General features: G+C 38.6%; 1 pseudogene; it reads right to left on the bottom strand.

Annotated features, from left to right (window-relative positions):
• The window catches only part of LOC101617709, a 30062-nt pseudogene extending 12605 nt beyond the window's left edge, over positions 1-17457 (bottom strand).
• Between the last annotated feature and the right edge of the window lie 445 nt (positions 17458-17902).

Here is a 17902-nt window from a genome sequence, read left to right as displayed (position 1 = left end):
TCAGGAGGCAGAGGTAGGAGGATCACAGTGAGTTTGAGGCCACACTAAGACTACGTAGTTAATTCCAGGTCTGCCTAGGCCAGAGTGAAACACTACCTAGAAAAACCAAAATAAATAAATAAATAAAAATAAAAAGTATGTCATGTAGCTGGGTATGGTGGCTCACGCCTTTAATCCCAGCACTCAAAAGGCAGAGGTAGGAGGATTGCCATCAGTTTGAGGTCACTTTGAGAATATATAGTAAATTCCAGCCTGGGCTAGAATGAGACCCTACCTTGAAAAACCAAAGAACAACAACAACAAAAATATGTCATGTGGTATTTGAACTGATAAATATGAATTTCCAATTATTTTTTTTTATTTGTTAATTTTTATTTATTTAGTTGAGAGTGATAGAGAGAGAAAGAGTCAGAGAGAGGGAGAATGGGCCTCTAAATATTGCAAACGAAGTCCAGACGTGTGCACCCCCTTGTGCATCTGGCTAACGTGGGTCCTGGGAAATTGAGCCTCGAACCAGGGTCCTTAGGCTTCACAGGCAAGCACTTAACTGCTAAGCCATTTCTCCAGCCCCTGAATTTCCAATTCTTAATTGAAACAGCTTGGCTAGAATTAATGCTATATGTTGTGTTAATTTTAAATGTTCACATAAAACAAAGATGTTAAGAAGTTATGAATCACATCATTAACATGCATTTATGCATGTTTCTTTGCCTCCACAGGGGTTCACTTGACTTCACTTGAAAGCTAATGCTCCTAGCCAGCAAAGGTAGAAGGCAAACAGGGATTTGTTTCATTTTGAAAGTGGTATTGGCCAGAGGACAGGCAACTCCTGTTTTATTTGGGTGTGATGCTAGAGACTAAGCCACTGTTCCTCAGAAGAACACTTCAGGACATTAATAAGATGATTTTCAGGCTCCCAGGAAAAGTTTTTTCAAGTGTTTCAAAGATAGTCTTTGTATTTACTTGCTCCTGTTTTTTGAGACCGTTTTACTAAGTAGCTCAGACCGGCCTTGGATGCAGGGTTCCTGCGCTAGCATCTAAGTGCTGGCACTGAGGGTGTGTGTCACCATGGCCTGTCTTAAAGCTCCTGCTTTTAAGCTAAACAGCCAGATGGCCTCCAGTCACCCCTTGAAAAAGAAGTAATATTTTGAATATAGAAACAAATGTCTATGTTGAAGTTCTAAACAATTTTGGCTACTGACATCTGGCTGCATGGTTTTTTTTTTTTTTTTTTTTTTTTTTTGCTTGTTTGTGTTTGTTTTTAGATGAGGTCACAGGTGACTCGGGCTGATCTCAAACCCAATATTGCAGCAAAAGTATAACTTTTGTATGACATTTGCCAACTAAAATTTTTTGAAAAAGAAATTCATTAGAAAAGAAGTTGCTGAACCAAAGTCTAGAGGATCATTAGCAAAGTCGGATTTAACTGGGTGTCTAAGAACCAAAACCAATGGCTATACTCATATCCATTATGAGGGGCATGGCCTTCTCAATGCAACAGAAGTGGAAATGCTTATCCACATGCTAGACTATGAAATGTTTGCTATAGCAAGGTAAGGCATATGTTTAAGACTGAAGTCAATTGCTGGGGAATGTCTGTTCCCACAGGAAGGCACTGGGCATCAATGTAATGAATAATTGAAAACATGATACATCCTACAAAGAATGAAACATTTCTTTGGTTTTATAAGATAAAAATCTATCCTTCCAGGCAGGAGTTACAATTTCCCTTATGAACATGATATCCCTACTGCCAATTTATCATTCTGGAAAGAAGGAGATCTTTAGCAGAAATGGAGCCTGGTTCACAGAACTTACATGGGAGAGAGAGAGGGAAAGGACCACATGATATTTGAATGTGGACTCTGAGGCATTCTACTTTAATGTGCATAAACTGCCCTCTTCTCCAAATCAAGAGATCAGATGATCTTCTGGGAAAGCGAGACTGTCAGAAAGTCTGAGCTGGGTCTCCTGTGAGTGAGGTCTCCAAATAGGCACAGGGGACTGATTAATGCTGTATACCATGCACCTTTGGATACTACTGGAAAATATTATGGGATATACCATTGTGGATTCAGAGTATAAGTAGACACCTCTACAGTCAGATAGTAAATCTAATAATTTGGGAAGACCATATATCTCTGGCTCAGCTGTTCTACTTTGCCAGTGACACGTGGAGGCAACCATAGATGATGTGGTAATAATTGTGTCTGTGTTCCAGCAAACCTTCATAAACACTAGGAGAAGAACGTGGAGGGCTGTAGTTTGTCACCCCTTGATTTAGAATCAACTGTTTATTCTGTGCTGAAGTCATTGGTAAGGGGATAACTGACTCGCCCAAATGCTCTCTTCTCCAAGGTCTTCTCCTCCAACTGTAGGAGGCAGTTAGGAGAGGATGCAATGCAGTCTACGGTAGCCACAGGAGGATGGATGGAGTGCCCAACCTCTGAAGACTCCTGAGAGATCTCAGGGGACAGAAGTCATGTCCTAGCACAGAAAGGCTACTTAGACTTTAAGGAGTCCATTCTCTTTCTGGTATAGGTGACACAGTAGTCTTTTTTTTTTTTTTTTTCCACATAGTTCCACAAAAAGTAAAATGTTTGGAGGTATGTTAATATTTTCCCATCTCTTCAAAGTCTTGATATTACATATGTCTGATGGTCTAATTGTGATATATCATCTGGAATTATCAATCACCATTGATCTATATAATTAACCAGATAATTCAGATAATAAATAATCCATTTATATTTCCACTGCTGCTTCCATCTGGCTGGCACAACACAAAGCACAGTAGAAACCAGAAATGTGATTCAGCCACTTGGGGGTGAGAGGAAGCACTGTATTGGTGAATATTTTATTTCTGTGTCTCCTGTGAAGTAGCAAGGCTACGGTTATGCAGAAAGGGAAACACATAAGTCGTGGATACTTGAAGGTGGCCATGTCACAGAAGGAGACAATACTTACACTGGCAGATCATGGTGTTTTTGAAGAACTGTTCAATGGCAGTGGGTATCGTTACTTTTTATTTTTCTCTGTTTTCCGAGGTTGTTCCTGTTAACATGCTATTTTCTCTTGGGCTGGGATTTTGATCTTTGCTCTCACAGACTGAAGTTTCTTCTTCTGAATCAAAATGTCACTGGCTGAGTCTTGACATTTGCCAGCTGAATTTTCCTAGCCCAGTGCACTCAGCAGGCCAGTGAATGGCCTGTTGGAGAATAGACAATTCCCAGGAAGGTACTGTTTCTCCTAGATCATTGCTTCTCTCTTCTATGTTATTTTCTGGGAAGGGGATCAGTATGATGAACTGGACTTTGAGATTCTTATTCCTGCTCTCCAGAGAAATTTCAAAATGACAGAGCTCTACATTCACAGTTCTGAGAAAGTCTCTTAAAAATTTTCTAGCATATTTTTAGGAATTGAACTAATAGTATAATGATTTCAGATTTAAAGAAGAAACAAAGGAAATAATACTGTTTTATTACAGGTTCTGTAACAGCCCTTGGTATTTCTAGTCCCTCAATCACAGAATCCATTTAAATATAGTCAGAATTTTAAAGGTTATAAAACACACTACCAAAATCCAATACATTCTTAATTAATTCATTATTGGTATTGGTGGACATTATTATTTCAGGCTTTTAATATTATTTCATAAAACACAAGGTACAAGCAAGACAATATCGCATAACTTCAATTTTAATACATATGACTTTATTTCATCATAGTAACTTCAAAATTAAATGCATGCTGATAATAAGGAACTAATTTTCCAAGTATTTTGAACTCCAAATTTTATGATTATTTTTTAATCTTCACTTATAGTCTCATGCATATATACTTTGCCTTTTATTAACTATCTCATTGTTGTTATATTTAACACAACAAATTTGAAGTTAGGCTTTTCATAGAAAGGTAAGCATTTTATTAAAAAAAAAAAAAGTATGTGCACCTGGGCATGGTGGCACATGCCTTTAATCCCAGCACTTGGATGGCAGAGGTAGGAGGATTGCTGAGAGTTTGAGACCACTGTGAGACAACATAGTGAATTCCAAGTCAGCTTGGGCTAGAGCGAGACCCTACCTCGAACCCCCCCACCCAAAACAAAGTATGTGTTTTCATGTGTTTATGCGTGTGTATGAGTAAGGAACATGAGTAGCACAGCGTGCGTGTGGAGGTCAGAGGACAACTTTCAGCTCAGGCCTCCCGTCTACTTCATTTGATGCAGGGTTTCTCTCTGGCTCTCTACTCGTCTTTGCCAGGCTTGGGCTTCCCCAAAGTTCTGGGGAATTCTATCGTGTCCACTTCCCATCTTTCCATCTGTGTCAGCATACTAAAATAGTAGGATCCTGCTAGGGCTTCTGGCTTTTCCTTGGAACTTGTGGGTGACCTTGAGCATGCGCTGTGAGTGTTGTGTCCACTAAGCCATGCCCCTAGCCCAAGACATTTTTTTTTTTTTTTGGAAAAAAAAAATCTCCATAATCCAAATTCATTTATTTAACATTTGTTTCCCAAGGATGAATGCTACTTTAATTTGTAATATTTTATTATAAATTCATAAATGCTAGTAGGACGTGGGTAGCTCAGGATGAAGCAGATGCAATTACATTTTCAGTCTCAAGAAACAACGAGTTTTCTTCCTTTAAAATTTTTTTTTGTTCATTTTTACTTATTTATTTGAGAGTGACAGAAAGAGAGAAAGAGAGAATAGCCGCACACCAGGGCTTCTAGCCACTGCAAACGAACTCCACACGCATGCACCCCCTTGTGCATCTGGCTAATGTGGGTCCTGGGGAACCGAGCCTTGAACTGGGGTCCTTAGGCTTCACAGGCAAGTGCTTAACTGCTAAGCCATCTCTCCAGCCCAGAAACAATGAGTTTTCTTATAACTCCTACCTCTAAGGCTTCTTATCCCTATTAAAATCACACACAATTCATCCCACCTCTCCACGTATTCTGAGAGTATCTGATAATACCACTCGTTCTTCCTCGTGGTTCACAGAAGCCTTATTTTAGGTAACAATTAAAGACGGTTAACTAAACGTATACATCTCAATCTCACACCATGATTTTTAGCACACGCTTTAATGATTCATTCACCTCAAACACGACAAAGTGTATTTGCTAATCTTATGATAGTGATCCTCACCCCTAGAGAGATGCTGGTGCTCATAAAGTAATTTTACCAAAAATCAGTTTTGGGTTAGAGAGATGGATCAGTGGTTAAAGGAACTTGCTTGAAAATCCTGACAGCCCATCTTTGATTCCCCAGTACCCACGTAAATCCAGATGCACAAAGAATCACGTACATCTGGAGTTCATTTGCAGTGGCTGGAGGTCCCAGCAACCCTTTATTTTTTCCTCTCATAAATAAATATTTTTTTTAATGAATTTCAGCATTTTTCTGTTTGAACAGAGTCAGAATACTTATGAGGCTTACATAGAACATGGCTGGTTAGCTAAAAATAGACTGAATTTTTCTCCCTTCTACATTTGTATTCTGTTCTGGCTACAAGTTGGAAGGGTGATCACCCACATTCATGAAAGGTCTGCTGATTCAAGGGCTAATCTCTGCTGGGAACACCCTCATAGATGCACTTGGGAAACATGTTATAACCAGCTCTCTATGTCTCCTTTAGCCCATTTAATATGACACGAAAAATTCAGTCCCTATATTTTTTGCATAGAGGCTGTTGCACATAGTCTATTTATTGCTAAGTGACTATGCTGTGGATCATTCGCTATTCTCCCCTTCCTGGGCTTCGTAGTGCCATAGTCGCAGCACCGTGAACAAGAGTACTATGCATCTTCTGCTGTTCTTGTTGTTGTTGTTGGTGGTGGTTTTCATTTTGTTTTGACACACACCACCATGAGTGGGCATAGAGTCCTTTGGAGAAAGTGTTTACTCTGTTTAGAACTCCCCAAGCACTTCTCCATAGCATCTGCACAGTGCAGAACAGAGTGTGAGATAACGCAAAGTCCCAGTTCATGCTTTTGGGCACATTTCTATGTAGTCATTTTGATTTAAGAATTTTTGCTTGATGTTAAAAAAAGGCATAGTACTGTTGGGCTGGAGAGATGTCTTAGTGGTTAAGTACTTACCTGAGAAGCCTAACGACCCTGGTTTGAAGCTCAATTTCCCAGGACCCACCCACATTAGCCAGATGCACTAGGGGTTGCATGCATCTGGAGTTCGTTTGCAGTGGCTGGAGGCCCTGGTGTACTCATTCTCTCTCCCTCTCTCTCTCTCTCTCTCTCTCTCTCTCTCTCTCTCTCTCTCTCCCCCCCTCCTTCCCTCCCTATTTCTCTCTCTGTCAATTGTTCTCAAATAAATAAATAAAAATAAACAAAAAAAATTAAATAAAAGAATTTTCACTTGCTGTTAAAACATACATAGTAATGTTGGGTTGAAGAGATGGCTTTGCTGTTAAGGCATTTGTCTGTGAAGCCGAAGGACCCAGGTTTGATTCCCCAGTACCCACATAAGCCAGACACACAAGGTGGCACATGCATCTGGAGTTCATTTGCAGTGGTTAGAATTCCTGCTGCACCCATTCTCTGTCTGCCTCTCTCTCTCTCTCTTTCAAATAGATAAATATAAATAAGCATAGTAATATGATCTTAATTTCCATTTCTGTAATAAAAAATTATATTAACCACTATGAGCTCATTGGATATTTGTGTGTCATCCCTCATGAAATGCCCTTTTGGACATTTTTGTATGAAATATTTTTATGTTCTGTCTTTTGTAGGAGATTTTTTGGTATTTTCCACCCAATAGAATTACCTTATTCAATATGCATGTTAGAAATATGTTCCTCTCTGTACCTTGTATCTTCACATTATTCACAATATCTATTGATGGGGGTTTTATTTTGAAAAGGTTTAATACAATTTATTATTTTGTTTCTTCAGATAGTGGCTTCTCCCTCTCCCTTTGGTTTATCAAGGTAAAGTCTCACTCTAACACAGGCTGACCTAAAATTCACTCTATAGTCTCAGGTTGACCACAAACTCATGGCAATCTTCCTACCTCAGCCTCTCAAGTGCTGGGATTAAAGGTATGTACCATGCCTGGCTAGGTAAGTGTTTGTTTAACATCATTTCTAAGTGCATATTGCCTACACTATTCTCGGTGGTTTTATGTGTCTATCTTATTTAGCCACATGAAGTCTGATATTTGATCAAACCTCGTTTGGGTAATACCAGGGTGCTCCCTGGTATAAATGGGCATCAGCCCATCTGTTGAAGACCTGGGTAAAATAAATGGCTGACTTTCCCCTCAGTGAGACAAACTCTTCTGACCTTCAGACTGGAAGTAAGTCTCAAGTCTCAAGCTGGGCTACTCACTCTAAAGATCATAGGATTGCCTGCCTTCACGATTGTGCAAAACTGTTATTTGTTATAAATACTTTATACAGCATACACAGATGTACACAGAGATAGAGAGAGAGAGAGAGAGAGAAACACCAGTGGTTTTCCTGAGGACACCATGGTTTGGATTAGTAATGTTCCTATCTTACATGTCATCAAAGTCTACAGGATTAAACATTAAAGACACAGCCAAGAAACTCAACACTAACAACCACAAAAGCTGGTATTTATTGTCATTCCATAATGGGCCTAAATCTATGAAAAATAACATTTCTTTAAAATTACTACTTTTCTCCTCATACTTCTGGTACATTTGTCCTGGCATTGCCACAGATACCAATGTCCTCAAATGCTTTATTTTTATAGAAGTACAACATTTTAATATAACATATGCATATCCTCCCATATATATCAAATAATCTGTAGTACCTATTACAATGTAAACATTATGTAAATCATTGTTGTAGTATTTAGGAAATAATGCCCAGAAAATCTGTATATGTTCACTACAGAAACAAGTTTGAATTTATGGCTGGTTGAAAGGGAATGCAGAACCGGCAAGTATGGAGGCCAATTATGTATCATTTTATTTTTTTGAACAAATCTGTTAAAGAAGGTATTTCTTCCCTTTATAACAGGTGAAGAAATTGAGGTTAAATTGCTTGCCCAAGGTGATATAATTTTAAAGAAATAGAGCCAGGAATAGTTCCATGACTCCTGACTCAAATGCCATATATCTATGACTATGTGAAGTGACACACTGCACTAGCTTGCCAGGATGGGAACTTGCAGTGAAAAAAAATAAAACAAAAAACCTGGAACAACTCCAGGCAAAGAATGAAAGTAAATCACCCTGTCACCCTGCAATTGTGACTTGCTTCCTTTGAACAGTATTCCAATGTTGAAGTAAAGTGGTCAGAGTATGGAAAGAAGATGTCACCACAGAATTTCCTAACAGGACTTCAGAAGGAGTCCTGAGGTCCTGAGGTTTTCAAAACTTTCAGGGTCCAGACCATTTTCATTGAAAACACAATTTATTCATGATACTGCTTTTTTTTAAAAAAAATACAATATATTGCAGATTCCATATTATAGTACTGACAAAGCACCTGATCAAAAGTAGCTGATGGGAGGAAAATTTTTATTTTTGCTTAAAGTCTCAAGAGAAAGCTTCGTGATGTCAGGGGAAAACATGCCAAGAGCAGAGGCTGGACATCACCTTTTTCACAGTGTAGGCACAAGAGCAGCAGAAGAGTGAGTTGCACTCTGGCAAGGAAGAGCTCACTACAACACACCTAAACACACCTAACAACACACCTCCCCCAGCAAGCCTCCACCTCCCAAATTGCCACCAGCCTGGGACCTGGCATCCAAAAACACATGAGTTTATGGGGAACATCTAATCCAAACCACCACAGAATACTTTAGGTAATTTCAAAAGGCCTGTCAGCACTAGGGGAAAAAAGTAAGAAAACATTATGTTTCAGTAGTATCTAAAAAGTTTTATGGCGTAGACTTTTCCTTTCCTTAAAGAAAATTTCTCATCCAAATCAGGATAAGGACTCCTTTATTTTAAGAGAATGGGAAAGCTACAAAGTGTACCTTAACAGTAGGTTTGTAAGAAAAGCCAAGGTAATGCGTAGGAAACAGTAAACAGACCCTAAGAGAAAAACCTAGGAGAAAATCTATTTGGTATCCTGATAAAAAAAAGAAGAAAAATTTATATATATATGATATATATGAAAGCTTACCTTATCATTGGCAAAATCGGCATTCTCCAGGTTTTCCAGAAGGAAGTTATTTAAGTGGAAAGAGTGTGAGGCATGTCTCCAGGGTCTTTGTGCAGTGTGAGGAAGGAAAGCCAATGAATGCTCAGGAATGGAGGTCTAAGAGGAGCTCTCCTCAGGGCTGGGAGAAGGTATGTAGAATCCTCACAACTGATTTGTAATCAGGATCTGATTAGATGAAGCATCTAATGCAATCTCCAAGGACTGATAATTGCCTTTCCTCCCTGCAAGGTTTTCCTTCCTCCCTCCCTCCCTCCCTCCCTCCCTCCCTCCCTCCCTCCCTCCCTCCCTCCTCCCTCCCTCCCTCCCTCCCTCCCTCCTCCTCCTCCTTCCTTCCTTCCTTCCTTCCTTCCTTCCTTCCTTCCTTCTTATAACTTTACCTGTTTACAAAAAACAGCAACAACAAGAAAAACAAATAATTGGTTGCCAACTATTGGAATAGTTTTGGGTTCTATTTTTGTTGGTTTTACGAGAGGATAATTTTTTGCATTTAATCTTTTCCCATTTTAAAATGGAAATTTATTGCTTTTATTTCCAAAGCTTTGAATTTACAAAGCAGTGGCTCAAGGTGTACAGAGATCTTAGTTCATAGTAACCCTGCACAGGTGAGGCAGAGGCTGCCTTGCCACAGTAGTGGCCGCCCCCTGACATTCAGTACCAGCTCTCCAAACTCGGGACTGCCTCCTTCTGCAGCCCCTGTCACAACATGCTTGAGATGTTAGTCAAGTTACTGGAATAATACAGAGAACTGGTGGTTGTTTCTGTGTGTAGGGGGGGGGAAGGCTTTTTTGCTTCCTGGTATAAAAAATGAAATTTTCAGTTCATTTCTGAAAAATAAATTGGTCAATAACTTCATTTTGTTCCACTTTTGTTCACAAAGCTTCACATTCAACCCGATTCCTTTCTTCACTGCATTTTCTTTTCTGCTCTCAGGGTTCGCCTTTGCTGCTATTGGGCTTCTCCCTTTTTCACTGTGGATTTGAGCAAATCCCAAGCACCAGGGTCCTTCATCTTCTCATTGTCTGCTTCTTTGACTAGTTGGTTAACAAGCTTAATTAGCCCACCAACTATTTTCTGAAACTTGCCAATTTTTCCCCCAAAGTCCATGTACTTTTCCTTGAGCTCATGGTCTGCTGGGTAACCGCTAGGTCCAACACCTGCATCTTGTTCAGCTCATCAAAGTGCAAGCCACCTTCCCCCAGGATGTCCTTGGCCCTAGCTGTTTCCCTTCCCCGTTCCCTCGAGCAGTTCTGCTCTGAAGGGGTGATAGTGGCAGTCAGATGTGTCTTAGGAGCAAGGTTCAGGAAAGAATGAACTCCAGTTGTTTGTCATAGGCATAGTTCATTCAGCATTTTTGAGTGCCTAACCATATGCCAACACTGCTAGATGCTGAGTGCCACAGGCATCTGCCCTGGAGGAGCACATAAGTTAGCAGCTGAGCCACCCAGGTGGCTCCCTGCGGCCATGGCTCCATTTTATTTCTTTCATTATTGTTTTTGGTTTGGATCAGAGGTCTAAACCTTAAATTTCTAGATGGTTTTTGAGAAAGCTGACAGGGCTTAATAGATACTATATATCTATATCTATATCTCATCTATCTATATGGTGTGTATATATATATAATATATATATAACATATATAATATAATATATATATCCGGGCTGGAGAGATGGCTTAGCAGTTAATGTGCTTGCCTACAAATCCTAAAGACCTAGATTCAACACCCCAGAACCCCTGTAAGCCAGAGGCATAAGGTCACACATGCATATAGGGTGGCACACACATCTAGAGCTCAATTATCATGGCTAGAGTCCCTGGAAGTCCAATTCTGTATCTCTCACTCTCTCATTAAAATTTTATCCACTGTTAGTTATATGGAAGAAATAATATTAATCCTTTTCTGATGATATTTCATTTAATCCTTCAAATAAACATTGAGTTTGCCCACATCTTATTGATGGGGAAGCAGTGTGATAGAATTTATGTAACTTGATCATGATCTCCTGCCTAATGGATGGCACAGAAAAGATTAAAGCATTGATGTGCCAGTCTCCTAAGACAGGCTCAATTCCTCACAAATGCGTATATGCCTAATGCTAAGTAAGCCACCAAGATACAGGCATAGTAAATGAGAGTGCAGAAAGTTTGGAGTCATTTTTTAGGAAAGAAATGATGAATACCACTTGTTATTTTAAAACCAACAGCAGTTTATCCTGCTACCCTTCCCTTTCTGTGCATCCTCTCAGAAGGAAGGTTGGGGAACTCTGACAGAGCATCTAATAAGTACATGGAAAAGTAGGTCTACAGGGGTCTCTGGGACCCAGCAGGCGGACTGTGAAGATGTTCTCATTGTCTCTTCCTTTCAGGAGGAACCTGCCATTTCATTGCGCATTTGGCTGGATGACCTTTAGCAATTAGCTGTAAGGATTCACTACATTTTTTGAATCTGAGACTAGCGTCTCCTCCACGAGGCTGTCATCCAAGCCTTGGCCCTTTAGCCAAATATTTGCACTGTGGCTTAAATATGAGATATCCCTCAAAGGCTCATGGGTTAGGGGGTTGGGTCTGTGTACTTATGAGTTCAGAATATCAGTATTGGGAGTTGGTGGAAACTAGGAAGTGGAGCCTACTTGGAGGAAGTAGATCACTGTTGGCATTCCTTGAGAGTTGAGTTTTTGCCCCAGGCCTTTATTCTCTCTTCTGCATTCTGTCCATCACAGGTGTGAAACGCTTCCATCCACCACCAGGTTCCTGCTGGGTCTCATTCAGGTCCACATCAATGGGAGCAACTGACCATGGACTGAGTCCTCTAGAGCCATGAGCCCAAATACATCTTACTTCCTTTGGGTTTTTATCCTTAGGTAGTTTGTAAGAGCAAAAAAAAGCTGGCATGCCTAGACTTTGTTAGCAGACACTCTGCACTATGGCACTCTGATGGATTGACCAACTAGGCTTGGTCTGATTTTTACTGTTGTTGAGTTTCTCCCTGAAAAAATGCTTTCTTTTTCTCTGCAGTAGCCACAGCAGGACAATGACAAGGTGGTCATGTGGAAGGCTCCACACAATCTCATCCCAAGGTATCATAATGTCTATACCAATAGAGGGACTAGCTGTTGGTGAATAGAATCTGGCCTAGGCATTAAAGCAAAGTGATAATACAAACTTGTCAATTCTTGTAATGATCTTTCTTTGTTTCTGAAGGAAATGAGATTAGTCAGAACTTAGTCAGAAACAAGTGGTCCATGCATCTATACTGGTGAATTAAAGTGGGTACTGAAGTGTGGTTCAAATTCTCTCTTTAGAGCCCCAGCATTCTATGCAGCCCAGTTTCTTGTATCTGTGATTGCTGAGAACTTGGAATTGATGCCTCTATTAGGAACTTAGCATGACCGCAGGAAGCTTCAATGCCTGCCTGTCCTGCCTCCCTTGCAGAGAACAGAAGGAATAAAGGAAGGAAGAATCAAGGCTCTACAGCACCCTCTCTCCCTCTCTGACTCAACAGGGCTGTACCAGCCACCAGCACCTGATAAGTTATATTTCTTGACCTTATTTGAACCAATAAAATTTTTAAAATTAATTGGTTTTGTAGGCATAATCATTTTAATTTTATAAAATGAAATAAAATGATGTTGGAAAATAAAATTAATCAGCAATAGAACAGAAATTATAATTTAGTGAATAAAAAAAATTTTTTAAAGAGTTGTGAGTAAGGTAAGGTGGATGAGGCACTTGTCACAAGGCTAAAATTTAGGAGGATGTCAAGAGCTCAGTACCATGAAGAGTAATATTTATTGTGATGTCACCAGTAGACAAAATATGCCAAGTATGTGAGAGAATGCATATGTTAATAGCTCTCTCAGTCCCTCCATGATATATACACATTTCTAAAATTCATATTGGGAATAATAATAAATGCTTGTAATTCTTGAAAATTATAAAAAAGAATCAAGTTAAAAAATACAAAAATGGCAAGCATGAATGATCGATTCTTGAATGATGAATGAAATAACATGATTTTAAGTATATATAATCACTTCCTTTTGCCTTTTTGATTCTGGCTTTGTTATATTTTGTCAAGAGACTTTATGTTAGTTTTTTGCATTGTGAAAAAATACCCGAGATAAACAACTTAAAGAAGAGATGTGCTGGGCTCATAGTTTCAGAGGTTTCTGACCAGTGCTGCCTTTGGTGTGTTTGAGAGTGGGAAGCACATGGTAGAGAAAACCTGCTCACTTCATGCCAGCCAGACAGGCAAGGGAGGGAGGAAAGAAGGGAGAGAAGACTCAGACTCAGGAAGGGGCAAATCCCAATAGCACCTTTAAGGACACACCACCACCAATCTCACTTCCAGTAGGCTACACTTCCTAAAGATTGTACCATCGCTCAACATGGGCGCAAACTGTTGAACAGTTCTTTGACACACTAACTTTGGGGCGGGGGCATTAAACATCCAAAACATAACAGCAATGTTACAATGACAGTGATAAATCTCCTCCACATTGTGTAGATGTCCCATAAAATGTCATTAGGATGCCATTAAGAAGCTGGTATGGAGAGTAATTTGTGTAATGGATTTGTGACCTTAGAGACATATGTTAATTAAAGGTCCATAGCTTTTTACCTCCCCATGCAGTTTGGAGAAATTTAGTTTCTTATTATAGAGTGCAGGATTTTACAAGTAGTTTGGTATCTTTTTATTATATTCAATGTTATTGCAAAATAAAATCTGAAACTGGGTGTGGTGGCACATGCCCTTAATCCCAGCACTTGGGAGATAGAAGTAGGAGAATCACAGTGAGTTTGAAGCCATCCTGAGACTACATAGTGAATTCCAGGTTAACTTAGGCTAGAGTGAAACCCTACCGTGAAAGTCAAGAAAATAAATAAAAATAATAAAATCTTATAGCTATATTATTGTTTAAATATATAGATATTTTTACTTTGGGATAACCCCATATTAGGTAATTGTCATTGAGGTGTATAAAGAAAATAATATATTTTATTTGACTAATAATCAGTCTAATAGGGTCAGAAGCAACAAAATAAAATACATTCTAGAAACAGGTATGTATTAGTTCATGATATTTTCATTACTAATAAATTAAAAGTGATTCTAACAAGAATTAAATAATTTAAAGTGTTACACGTAATTCACTGAAGAAACAGTGCTTCAGGTCAGACTTCTAGACAAAAATTGTGAAAATGTGATTTCAGTGTCCATTATATAAAAGAAAACCAATTAAAATAATGTTGTTCTAACAAAATAAAGTTTGTGTTTTAATTTTCTTTGTTACTAATGACATTGTAGATTATTAAAACTAAAAGACTTTCAGAAATCCAATTTATTTTCATTGTTTAAGGTCACCATTGTCTATGTGTATTCTTCTCAGGTTGGAAACAATATGAAGGCAGGTTCCATTTTCTTGTCCTATTTACTTTCTGTTCTTCAGGCAGTATACTTATTTGATATACAAGGCAGGAAACCTTTCAAATAAACCAAATATTGATAATAATGATTAAAAGTGCTACTTGAACATTTATAATCTAACTAAAAATCTACTAAATTCTTCATTTAATTTGCCTAAAATTACAATGAGCATAATAGTGACAAATAAAAATATGTGTGATAATAGACTCCCTGGAGTTTTTGAAGTGTAATAGAATACTTGCATTTCAACAAAAATGATAAATATATTTATTTTGTCAATGAGAAATAGCATCTTTATAATATTTTGGTAATTATTCTTTAAATAAATATTTTATTTATTTATTTATTTTACACACAGAGAGAAAGGTACATAGTGAAACAAAGTGAATGGGCACAGCAGGGCCTCTAACCATAGGAAAGGGACTCCAGACACATGCACCACCTTGTGCATCTGGCTTACATGGGTATTGGGGAATCAAGTCTGGATCCTTAGGCTTTGCAGGCAAGCAGACGGACCACTAAACCATCTCCCCAAACTGGTAACTACTTTTAGTTGAGAAGGCATATATTAAGTACCATAGAGAAGGAGCTATCCTTTTAAATCTTTTACTAATAATACTGTAGGTGTCAGCTGAGGACACTCAACTCCTACCAACCCAGAGATCCAAAGGCTCCTAGGAGCCCATTCCTGAAGTAGACCTAAAATGAACCCAACATGGCTTGGAGAATTTTGCAGGAGAGAGGCAGAAAGACTATGTGGGGCACAAGTTGGGACATTACGCACAGAGATATTGCCTCTTCCTCACAATTGATGGATACCCCCACAATGCATCACTGACAATCCCCATGGGAATAACCAGCATCCCCAAGAAGGAGGGTCTCTTTGGAGGGGGGCATGGATGAGGGTAAGGATGGTGTGTGCTGTTTACATAATGAGTACATATGTAATGGTAAAAACATTTTGGCATATAATCTTGAAGATATATTTATATTCTTATTTCTCTGAATATAGGTATTTTTTCCTGTGGTTTTTTTATTTGGCATTGTATATCAATGATGTTTATTAACATTCTCAATATTTCTCCCAAAATAGCTTTAGTAATTACATGTTACTGATTAAAATTGTCAAAATATTGTTCTCCTAATCCTATACTATATGATATTTCTATTTTCTCATTTTCATTTGTTTGTTTTAACATAATAATTGAGATGAGTATTATTGGGTTAAAAGCTTTTAATGTATCCATGGTTAGTTACATCAGCTACCTTGTAAGAAGTTGAATTGCTATGATAATAGGTTGGAGTATATTCTAGATTTAACATACAGTGATGTGTTATCCCAAGAAGACAAAGTGATTTACTTTCCAGGCATCAGTAGAAAAGAATGCTTGGATTTAGCACACACTAGAGACCAATGAGCTTGATCTTTTGTTTAACACTTGATTGCAAATTCTATAGGAGAAAAATGGTGCCTTTTTTTTTTACGTTACATTGATTTAGTTACTAGTTAACTTAAGCACAAGCACACGCGTGCCATATTAATCATTTCATTCTAGTGTCCTAATATTTATTGATGTTCTTTCTTGAATTTTGCATATTTTTGAAAAAAATTGCACTTATTAGAGAAAGAGAATGGGTATGTCAGGGTCTCCAGCCACTGCAAATGGACTCCAGATACATTCATTTGGCTTATGTGGGTCTTGGGAGATCGATCCAGGGTCTTTTGGCTTTGCAGGCAAGTGCCTCATCTTTTCAGCCTGATTTTTGCATATTGTATTTTCTTTTTATATCTACAAAGTTAACTACTTATCTGCTATGTTAGTTGCAAATGTTTCCATTTTTTTTCTTTTAATAATCTTTAAATCCTTCCTTTGTGTGTTGTTTTATATGCTTTTGCTCCTATCAGTATTTTCTTGGGTAGCATAATTTTTCAAAATTATCTATTTATTTATGCATTTGAAAGAAAGAGGGAGAGAGAGAGAGAGAGAGAGAGACATAGTTTGGGCATGCCTGGGCCTCCTGTCATGGCAAAAGAATTCCAGTCACATGTGCTCCTTTGTGCATCTGGCTTCACATGGGCCTAGGGAATCAAACTTAGGCCATCAGACTTTGCAAGCAAGTGCCTTTAACTGCTTATTCATCTCTCCAGCCCAGGAAGTGTATGATTATTGGAAGAAAATTGGAAATATTTTCTTTTGTAATGCATGATGTTCTTCCAACCTAGTCACTAATTTTTCATATCCTACCTTCATCTCTCCCCCTCTCTTTCTCTACTTCTTTGTTGTATATTACATGAGAAAACTAATTAAAATGTTAAAAAATAAAAAAATAGTATTATGTAAACATGAATAATGCATTTCTATTTTTAAAGGAATTAAAGTAAATTATAGAACATTCTTTAAAATAAAATATAAAGAACAATTTACCCTCCCATTTAACCTTGTTGACTAGGTCAGTATCCCTTGTTGAATTCATTTTAGATGACTCAGCCATTCAGTAAAATGTGTGGTAGTCCTCTGTGTTTCAACCACTGTTGCAAACACTGGTAATGCTCTCAATAACTTCCTTCCCAGAGCCATACTTGTGAATTGAAGCACTGATGATTAGCAGTTAACACACATGGAATCCAGGTAATTTCAGACAGTGGTAAATGCTCTAATGGAGGGGAAATACATTGGGCAAAGACAGACCTGGAGGAGTCGTGAGGGAAGAAATTTCATTTTCACCTCTTGCCATTCATTTCTCATTACATATATTCAACTCTAAATGAAGAATCTCTGAAATGGAGAGTGGGTGGGGCGGGGGCAAACTCAGGCAGAGAGAAGAGAGATAGATGAAGGAAGCTCCAGGTGGAAACAGACCGACATTTTGGAGAGGAAAACAAGCACCAAAGGTTTAACAATGAGAGGGAGAAAAAGGAAACCAAATAATTCACAGGCAATTTCCCTGAAGATTATTCTCCTGGCCACGTTCCTGTCCGCTTCTCAGATCCTTGGTCATCTCTGCTGCTGTGGAGCGCATTGGGATGTTTTTCCCGTGTAACCACTGGCAAGGGTATGAGGACTGCTTCACTTCCCATTATGGGCCTCCTACAGACAAGTTTAGTTATCTGTGCTGGTTACTTCTTGTTGTGATCAAGCACTTGAGAAGAAGCTAAGGGTTGGCAGGGTTTTGTTTTGGTTTACAGTTTTAGAGGATAAGCTTTCCCCCCATTTAGAATAAGGTGTGACGTGCCAGTCTGACTCAGCAGGAAACACGTTGAATTGATCTTGACCTCTTTCTCTTCCTTTGCCTAGTCATAATTCTTAAAAC

The sequence above is a fragment of the Jaculus jaculus genome, chromosome 7 (assembly GCF_020740685.1).
Source record: "Jaculus jaculus isolate mJacJac1 chromosome 7, mJacJac1.mat.Y.cur, whole genome shotgun sequence".
In the NCBI taxonomy this organism is placed as follows: Eukaryota; Metazoa; Chordata; class Mammalia; order Rodentia; family Dipodidae; genus Jaculus; species Jaculus jaculus.
This window is presented reverse-complemented; position numbering and strand designations above follow the sequence as displayed.